This window comes from Tetrao urogallus (assembly GCF_951394365.1).
Source record: "Tetrao urogallus genome assembly, chromosome: 21".
NCBI classification, from domain to species: Eukaryota; Metazoa; Chordata; class Aves; order Galliformes; family Phasianidae; genus Tetrao; species Tetrao urogallus.
This window is the reverse complement of record NC_136834.1, coordinates 1,681,458-1,692,284: the sequence shown is the minus strand read 5'-3', so window position 1 is coordinate 1,692,284 and position 10,827 is coordinate 1,681,458.

Sequence of the window (10,827 nt, the reverse complement as noted above, 5' to 3'; positions counted from 1 at the left end):
CTGGTTATAACATTGCCTTGCTCAGTTAATATGAGTGGTCCTTTATGGACACTTGGTCCCAAATGTCTTGTATCAGTTGTGCTAATTGCTCAGGCAGACAGGAGCACATCGCTGTGCAAGATCAGGGCTCAGGGCACCTGGCTGTTGTTCCTGAGCCCAGAAGACTTTCAGCAGTTCACTCTTTCTGTCTGTGCCTCCATTTTCCCACCTATAAAATGAAGGTCACAGTAACTATCTATCATTTTAAAGAGCTTTGAGATATGCAAGGAGGGGGCACTCTATTGGGGCTGTATGCATCAGGCTCAAGCAGAAGCTATGGAATAGATCTAATGTGATCCTGTATCAGTGTGGCTTTGCTGGCATCAGTGGAGTTACTCCATTGGCTCACAGTGTTTGCAGTGGGGTTTGCACCACGCTGAGGTTAAAACCAGGGTGAGAGTGTTTACTTCTGTTAGCTCTGCAGCTTATTCAATGTGACTTAATGCTGCCATCGTTAACGTTATTACTTCTAAAAACACACTGAGACAGAATGAAGTGGGACAGCGAGAGGATATTCTGTGTCAATACTGTCTTCTGTTACTCTTTCAAGACAAATGCAATGACATGATTTTCACTGTGTAGTGCCATGTTTCAAAATAACACAAATATATTTCTAATTTCAACATGGGCTTTCATGTTTATTTCTATGTGGCTGTGATAAAGAGAAAAACAGCGTCTGATTCTCTTATTAAAAGGAGAGATTGTGCAGGATGGTTGGAAATACCCAACTTGTTGCCTGGTACAGTTCATGCAGCAAGCTCCCTGTGCAACAAATATGGATATGTTATCAACAGTTTTATATTTAGAGCTGTGCAAATTGTTCAGTGGTGGAACAAGAAACTGGGTCACACCTTTTTGGCTGCAGGTTTTATTATGGACTCAAAGCTTGCACCCACTTAACACAGTGATCTGTCCTACCGAGCTTTCCAGTGAGACACCAGTGAAGGTTTCAGCACATGTGTACTTTTCCTGTGGTCACAAATACAGGGTTTTGCTTCATTATCCTGTAAGGCTGACTAATTTTGCAGAGGTCGCATCTCAAACTCAACTATTTTGACTGGCTTCTGCTCTTACTTGCAGGTTCATCCCACTGCGATGCCTCAGAATGAAGATCTAGATTTGTTCTTAGTTTGTAGCATTTTGTTCAACCCAACATAGAGCTCTGAAAGCCCTGATTTTATTTGGAGCTTAGCACCCCTCAGAACAGCAAGGAACAGACCAAGCTGACACCCACATAACCCAGTGCAAGCAGAGGAGCAAGGCTTAGTAAAGCTTTATTTATGAAGCTGCCATTCGGGGCATTCCTTCACATCAAAGTGATTTTACAAAGTATGTCTGTTTGTTTTTTCCAGATAAGAAACTTTAATAATATTTTATGCTACCGATTAATGTCTAATTCATTAGTATTGAATTCATCCAGTCAGAAATATTTATCCATTGTTGGCATCAACAGTTACATAGTATTTATATTGATTTTCCGTATTTCTAATTGCTGGTAAATGGGGCAGAAATTAAATTTCATTCTTATTGGGATCCTTGTTGCTGTACGTAACCTTCAGCACAAAACATCCTCTGTTGGTTGGTTGCCAGAACTGGTCATCACCATAATGATTCCCTGCAAATAGAACTGATGAGAAAGTGTCCCCAGGTTTGCATTATTACTGCAGATTCTCCTCCACAAAGGCAGTGCACAGAGGTTGCCCCATCTCCAGCTCTGTGGATGTGGGAAGCCTCCCTGTGAAGGGATCCTTCTGTGGATGGGATGCAGTGAGCTTGCACTCACACTGCACTGACTCCCATTGCTAAAGCTGCCAAGTGGAAGAGCTGAATTTAGCTCCCTGTGCAGTGCATTGCTAGCTCAAGAAACAGTGCCCATGCATTGTTGTAAACATGCAGTAGCAACTTTGTCCTCCTTGACAGTTTTCTTCTGCAATGGCTTAATTTTGGTGGTGGTATCGCCCACTGTCACAAACGAGCAGACATTTTACCTGCTTCAAAGGGGAGGAAAGATACTATGCATGACCCAAATAAAATGTTGCAGGCTCAGGGAGCCAGGAAGCAGCTGTCACATTGCCTGCAGATATGTCTCCTTGATGAAATGCTGGAGTTTGGTATGCGTGAGAATCCAAAAATGTGCAAGAAAGCAAATCTGCATAATGTAATTGAGATACAGGCTGACTTTTTAGAAGTGTGCACGTTGAGTTAAGAAAATGTCTGATCCCCAGAACGTTAAAATTAAGATCACCTGAAGCGACTGTCCAAACCCAGCATTTCATCCTCAGTCAGCCTGTATCTTTTTGAGGCAGCTTCATTCCTGCTGTGTTCGTTCCTCTTACTCAGATGTGAGCATTAATGGGTCGGCTTTTGGAGCAGCATAAAAACGCATCGGGAAAGTACCTTGAAGGGATGGCTCTGGGAGCTCTTAAAGAGGAGCATGCTGCTTCTCTCCCTCAAATGCATAGTACAAGTGAGCCACTGTGCTCTGACAGCTACAATTTAGCCCAGCTTACTTAGGGACAATCTAAAATGGTCTTGTCTTCCTGCTGTGGGAATGACTGTGTGCAGTCACCTGTAAATATGGATAGGGTTGCACACACTTGTGCAGCAGGGAGTGTGTGTATAACAATACTAGAGCTTGCTGTAACTATCACCCCTGTAGACAGCCTCAGTGGAAGCTGAAGCCTGATGGAGATGCTGAGCCTGAGACAGTGCTTCATCCCTAGTGGAGGTCCCTCTGTGCTGGCTTTCAAACCCATGGGAGCAACTCTGTGCAGGACTGTTTACTGATTCAGCATGTGCAGCCTACACACTGCGTGAGTAAATGAACTTAGTTTCCAAGTGGCCAGCTGGCACACTGCTAACTTAAGCCCAAAATAAAGGGCTTGGGAAAGTTTCTGAATAGAATAATTCCTCTTGAAGGAACCATGGAGTAATGTTATTTGTGCTGTAACCTGTTTTTACTGACCTCTAGCTGCAAATGAATTGCTTTACTGTGGAGGTAAGTCGTGGTGATTCATTGTGGTGAATCTTCATGTGTATCTTCACATCTTGTCTGCATCTTAAACAAGATATATCCAGCTTGGTACTATCTCTGCAGTGTGCAGCAATGCAAATCACCAACAACCATCAGCAGCAGACTAGGAAAAACACTCTTTTGTTCACGCTGACCAATTATCCATCCACAACTGTAAATAATTAGCAGGAGAAACCTATTGGATCTTAAACTGACAGAGAGGGTGACAGGTGTTGTGTTGCAAAACAGAGTGCCTGAGTTATGAGGTGTCTCTCCAGTTCCCATCAGCTCTCACGGCTCACCAAGAGCTCCATGAAGACGTGTAACTTTAGGTTAGCAGGCATTATGTGCTTTTTGGGGGTTTGTCAAAAAAACGTACGAGTAAACTCTTCAGAACAGGCTTTTACTGTTGGTTTTGTGGGAAGTGAAAAGTTTAGAGGGAGGTGAGCAGCAAAGAAGGGGTGAAGATGACAGCTTGGGTTGAAGTTGATCAGCAGAGCTAAGTTTGCTTCACAGCAGCATTGTTTTGATGCAGAGCTGCTTTTTCTCCAAGCAGTAAGTGGGTAGTAAAGGTTAGCCCTTCACACCAGGTATGAAATGGCATAGCCTCTTAAAGAGTAACTCAAACTCAAAGAAATACTTGCTGGTAGAGTTTTTAAAGCTTGTTGCTCACAGCACCAGTTGCCTATTGGGAAGCTTTAGTTTCAATCTGAAATGCAATATGCCACTTAATAGGTTGCACAAAAGTCTGAAAGTCAGGAACACCCATACAGACAGTGGTGCTGGTGAGATGTGCTTCAGCTGTTTCACCGATCCGAGGTCATTCTTCCAGGCTGACGTCACTGGAATGTAAGCAGTTGGACTCGGCTCTCCCTTTCTTTTTCTTTCATCACCACCAGCTGAGGAAAGCACAGGATGGAGGCACTGTGCAGCACCTTGCAGCTCCCCTTAGCTACAGAGAGCAAAAATAGGATTGAGTTGAGCAGTAAAGCCAGCTTTGTGACCTTTGCTTAAAATCTGACTGTGATACAGTCTGGCTATCTGACATTCCAAGGCATAGCTTGTGTTGTTGTGTAGGGCTTCTGCTCTTTAATGAGGGCAGGTGTTGGAAGATTTTACAGTAGAAATAATATTTAGACTTCTTGGTACATAACAGGGAATAAATAAAATGAACATATTTGACAAACAGTTCTGGTCTATTTTTGCTCACCAATTTTTCTCAAATTGAGTGACTGTCGCTCTCTTAAGAGTAGATTAGGTTTGCAATCTGCAGTGGGTTAAAGTATTACTCTTTATCCTTTCAAGATCTGTCTGCAAATGTGAATTTGGGTCACAGAAGGAAACGACCAGAATAAATCCCTTATGGTCATCTTAGTCAGCTGGGCAAATGCACAGAGATGCTGTTATTTACAATATTAACAAACTATTATTGAAGATGGAAAAATATTTCATAGATTCACAGAAAGCCCGGGGTTGAAAAGCATCACAACGCTCATCCAGTCCCAACCCTGCTGTGTGCAGGTCACCAACCAGCAGCCCAGGCTGCCCAGAGCCACATCCAGCCTGGCCTTGAATGCCTGCAGGGATGGGGCATCCACAGCCTCCTTGGGCAACCTGTTCAGTGCCTCATCATCCAAATTCCACTTCCCCAGGCTCCAAATATAAACATGGCACCTACTGGTTTTATAAAAGGTTAACCAGAGAGATATCACTAAGGAGAATGAGAGATTATTAGATGATGGAGTAATATTTTTGGAGGTGACCATAAATTGAGCTATTTGTTGAGCATTTGCCTTAATTTCAATGCGGTGATGTTAAAGCCTATATGCTGGCAGAGGAGGTGTGGGACAGCAGCAAGAAATCAGAACTTCTGTATCTTCACGTGGCAGAACAGAAGTAGGATGTTGCTCTATGAATGGTTTCACTGCTTTCTTCCCATAGCAAGTTGTAAATGTCATTAACTAGCTGTGAATGTATTAAGTAGCTTCAGATAAGGCTTTGTGTAGAAAGTGACAGAGGAGAAATATATACAAATATTCCATATTGCACTGAATAACTGAAGGTTGGAAATTCTCAAAGTCTAATTGTAAATTGTTTCCAGCAGTGCTGTAATTTTGAAGCAGGTCTGAAGTAAGGTATATTGTCCACAGCTTCAAAAAAAAAATCATTTTTAAAGCAAAAACTGGAGGAAAAAAAAAAAAGCCTCTAGAGATTATTTAGTCTGGACTGGCTTTTTATAACAATCAATTTAAGAAGCCCTGCAATACTGCATTTCAGATGTTCAAGCCATAACCTCATGATCATTATACCAAATGACAAGAAAATCACTACAAATTTAGCAGTCTAATTTATGTTATTCCCTGGGGGAACAAAAGCCATTAGGCTGAGAAATTTGCATTGTTTTCAAAAGAAAGTATTTCAGGCAGGCTGATTTCCTCACATCCATTCCATAGTGGCATATGGGACGCAGCTTATTCACCACTGAGCAACGTGTTGGTGAGCACAGCAAAGGAAATACTTGCTTTCTGCTTAACCTGAGCTGTGCTTTAACAGTAATGCTTTTAGTTGGCCTCAATTCTCATTTCACTACTGCATTATTCAGGATCTGGTTCCTATCTGGTAAAGATTTTTAGGGCTCTGTTGGTGGGGCCTTTGGCAGTGATGTATGATGTATGTGCGTTAGTGACTGCAGTTTGTGATCTCTGCAGCTGGCATTGTTTGGAGACTGCAGGCATTCTGTGCAGAACAGCTTTCCAGATTCCTTCTGGCTTTGGAGGTATTGCTCTCAGGTCTGTGAGAGGGGGATCTGACCCAACCTCCCACAACTTGGCTGCAGCCCTGTGTGACTGACAGCAAGACAGAAGTTGCCATTCGAAGCACATTCTCTTGATCTGATAATCACTGTACGTCGATGTCCTAGTTTGATGATGGATTTATAATGAATGTCTTTAACCTCAGCCTAGCCCAGCCATCTGCTCTGTGGAGCAAGCTGGCTCTTCAAAGCCATTTTCTGCTTCAAGGTGTCTCCTTGTAGTCTACAGAACAGTGATTCAGCTCCTCCCACCAGAGCAAAGCATGATTGCAAGTGTACCTGGTGCAGTGCCCAGTGGGAAACACAGCTTGCACAGAGCACAGCAGCTGGATATGATGATAACCTTTGCACCATGATGAATAAAGGCTTGTCAGAGGTTGGAGTGTAGGCATCAAAAGGAAAGGGGGCTGGAGTGGTGCTTCCATCAGCCCAGCATGTGAGCACTCACCTGTAGAACATCCTACAGAACATTTCACCAGAGCTTGGCAGTGTTGCTTCTCAGCTGAATCCCTGAGAGATGACATTAATCTCATGAGGGATGTGTTAGGTATGGGAATGTTTCATTTGTGGTGTACAAAGGGAGAGATTTTCTTGCTTGTAGGACGCATGATCTGATTAAAACAAAAATCAGGGATAATTACTTTGGACTAATCTGTTGGAGGAGTATCTTTGCCATGCTAGTTTAATTCATTACTTTTCTGAGTTTTAAAGCAAATGACAGGAATTTTAGACTGATTGCTTGGTCTGGCCTTGTTTTTAGATGATCTTTTATTGAACAGAGATATTTGGAAAAGCATTTAAGATATGGGGTTATTACTTTCATGTACGCAGCCTCGTTTTCATCCCTGCAGCATCACTGAGCTCACACAGTCCCCAGGGCAGTACGCGTGTAAGGCTGCTTGCTCTGACAGCATCACCTGTCATTTGCACAGTGTCACCCACAATCTGACCACTTTCAGTCTTTGAATTTGATTAAATCACACCTCTGCTAAACAGAAGACTCTCCCCAACAAGTTCAGTGGTTATTGGATAGGTTTTTATAGAGCAAAATGCCTTTAGATTCTCCTAAGCTCTGATGGTCTATGTATTCACGTGGGGAGCTTCCCATTCAGTTAGTTGTCCATTTCCCATCCTGAAGTTCATCTTTTCTTAGATGCAGGAATTGAGACCTCCCTGATAGCAAGCCATGCTGTTCCTGCAAGCCTACAGGCAGCCCCTGATCAATTTCTGTCCTCCCATTTCTCAGATATCACCACACAGTCCTGAGACTTTATTCTTAAACTTGTATGGTGAATGTCCATAGTGCCATGAGTACAGGATGGCTCAGAAATGGAAAGTGTTGGTGAGGGCACTTCATTAATGGAAATAATGTTGAGGTTGTATAACTGCTCTCCACCTACTTACTGTTGTCACTACTGAACCTTTCTCAACCCTCCTGGATTTTACTCTGTGTTCTGTTCCACTGCTGCAGAGTTAAGGATGTCCAATCTTAAAAGTGTAAGAAGCTTTGTCTCAGAAAGTGACATGGGAGACTGGTCTTTTTTTCCCATGTTCATTACAAGTTGATCCCCCCCCGCTGGCACCTTCAAATGAAGTGATTTAAAATGGATGTGATATTAAAGCTTTAAGGAAGGGTTTTAAAATAAATGAAATGCTATCAGGACTGTAATAGTAACAGCTGCTGTGTCTACCAGCTGGATGGTGGAATTAATCACTCCGTCAAATCCCACTTTCACAGGACTTTGCTTGTTCTCTGTCCCTTCACTAAAAGCACAGGATAAACTCAGCAGAGGTGGCCCTCAGCTGGCTTATCAGGGAGCAAGGAGGTGGAAAACTTCCCCTGTACTGTCAGCACAGCATGCACTGTGCAGCTGAGTTTGCTTAATCTGCAGCATGCAGGTTAAAATCCCACTGGAAGGAGTGGGAGCTCAAGCCCAAACCTCCGTGCATGGTTGTGTGGTTCCTTACATGTCATATCGAGGTGACAAAGTGCTGTGCAGTGCAAGGCTGTGTTCATCACAGGGGCAAAGCAGGGCATTTTGTAACCTGTTTTTGGAGGAGTTGGAGAAGTAGCTCTGCATGCAGAAGTCCTGCCATCTGAGGCTGCTGGTTGTGATGCTTTGCTTCACAAAGAAGGAACTTTTTTCACTATGGGATTGAACATTGACCTTGTCGAATATGTTTCATCAGTACTAAAGCTTTGGGAAAAAAAGGACTTGTCCCTACTGACATGTAGGCTCACGCTTTTACTCAAACCAGTTCCAAACACCGATCAGTTTCCCTGTCAGAACTCACCAGCAAAACAATTTATTTCCAACTCTCTGACTCATCTCAGAAAACAACTTGAGTTTTCAAAATGTCCGTTTGCCTTTTGACTTTCACCCAAATTTTTATATAAAGTTTAGCAAGAGACTGCAGTGGGATTTCTTTGGGGATTAAACTGCTTTTTTATTGGTTGGCAGGAGCTAAATTTTTAGTTGTATTTTGCTTGGTCGAAGGGACCATTAAAAGAAAATTATTTTTAGTGGAACTGAAAACACCACTTCTCATTTGTACATCAGCTAGCAAATCAGGAAATCCAATACTTATTCAGGTCCAGGTTCTCACTCCCAACAGTGCAGCTAGCTTAGTGAGCAGCCTTGGACAAGGCAGTTAACCTTTCTATTCTGTGTTTAACCATCTGTAAAATGGCTGCGATACCACTTACCTGCCTGGTGCAGCTGTTCTGAGGCTTAATTTTTAATCAAGCTCTGTTAAAAGACTTTGTGCTCACAATGCTGCACCGAGAGGCAAGATGGTTTTATTTCTGTATTATTGCTTTTAGAAGATCGGTCTTTCTGAGAATAACGTATGGTGAATGATATCGTTCTAGAAATGACATCAAAGAGGAAAGGAAGTATTGGGAAGCGTGAGGAGAGATGTGCTGGGCTGGAGTGCCAACTTTCTGACACCTTAGAGCTCCTACATCTCTATTAATTATACATGTGGAGCAACTTGTTAATGCATTTCTAACGCCGTGTTGACTCAACCTCAGACCTCTGTCCTGGCAGGCGGTCTTTTGGGTTAATTTAACCCCAGGATCAGAAGGAAATGGACAACCTGGCTGAAGGCATTTCTGTAAGAGCACGGTAGGCTGCTATGAACAGAACAGGCCTCCTGGGGGAGAGGTGGGAGGTAATGGGACACCTTTGTGGGGAGCTCGTTCTGAATAATTTCTCTTGAAGGACCTGGCATTACATTTCAGGCTGATTGTTCATGGAATATGACCAGGTTATCATCCTGGATGTTCTTCTTCTACTTCTTTGCCCTCTAAAAGTTTCAAAAACAATTATAAAAACACTTAATTTTACTAATTATGTCACTGAGTCATTCAGGAGTTTATTTATGGTAAAATATAATTGCTTACATCTAAAAGCAAGCAGGAATAGAAACCAACAAAGTACTATATTTGACCAAATTGCCCATTACATGCTGCAGTGCTCTGATCTTACCTAATATTTTTAAGCAAATTTGATGCTGTGTGCTTTGCAGGCACAACACCCACACCAAATTACTGTAATTGCTGCTCTTTTCCCCATCAGTGGAGGTGCAGTGCCTGAAGTACAGCTGCACGGTAAGAAATGACTGCGTATATATAATTTTGTGAGAACCTCAAACAACACGAGCATTCTTTGCAAGAGAATGGACAACAGCACAGCCTGAAGCTTCCTGTGGCAATTTCTTGAATCTGTAGATAAATACCAAGGTTGTAAGGAACACTTGCCCAAATGTTCTTACAGCCACTGCAGTCGATGCAATCATTAGCTCACAGAACCTCTATTATTTCTTTTAAAAGTCACTTAGAAAATGAGACTTTCCAGATGCAGGACAACCAGCTAGCTGGCATGGTCTAAATTGAACAAGAAGTGTTACTGGAAAAGACATCCAGACTGAGTGGCCACGCTGTGACATTAGAAATACATTACTTTGATTATGTTACATTGCTGATTCATTCACAGGAAAGTCCCTCCCAGAACTTATAGCTGTGTCTCAGACAATTTCTGAAATGAGTTCTTAAGCAAAGAAACTCTTTTAGCAAACAACTTATAAAGTAGCTGATGATTCTGAGTGTGCAGGTTGAGATACCTTGAGAAGCCTGGGGATAAGAAAGTGCTGAGCACCTGCAGTTTGGAAAACATTGAAGTCTGGAGCTATCCAAATAACTTCAGAAGGTTTGAAAATGCTAAAGCTTACATTTAGCTTTAGCTCTTTACCTGGAGATCAGATCTTCAGTGTAATTTAAGTTCTTCTGGAAAAAAAAAGGGTAAAAACAAAATGTAACCTGACACATTATGACCATTCCCTATGTTGTCTTTGGGGATTTCTCTCTTCTTTCTTTTCTTTCCCGTGCTCTTCAGAAATAACATAACAGATATGAAGATTAAAGCTTTATCCACCAAGACATATCCATTTCAGGCACATGCATTAATCCATGGCACAAGCAATCCAGCAGTATCAAGCCTGTAGGTTGTGCTGTTATGCTTGTTGATAGAATTTACAGAACTGACCAAGCTAATACTTTGTGAGTCACTGAACAGGTCGCTCAGAGAGCTGTGGGTGCTCCATCTCTGGAGGCATTCAAGGCCAGGAATGGGCCCTGGGCAGCCTCAGCTGGTGGGGGCACCCAGCCCACAGCAGGGGTTGGAACTGAGTGGGCTTTAAGATCCCCTCCAAGCCAACCATTCTGTGATTCTGTGATTTTTCTCAGTATATATATAATGTTTTGGCTGAACAGCTGGTCAGTGTCAGCTAACAGCAGTGAGCTTTGGGAGTGATGTCCTTCAGGTGATGCTGGAAATTAGCAGGTGTCCCACTCTACAGAATGAGAGACAACAGGAACAGATTTTGGAGGGATTTCAGGTGGGCTGGAAAGAAACGCAACCTTCTTACCAGTAAATATTAACTGCCATGTAAACAGGTGCAT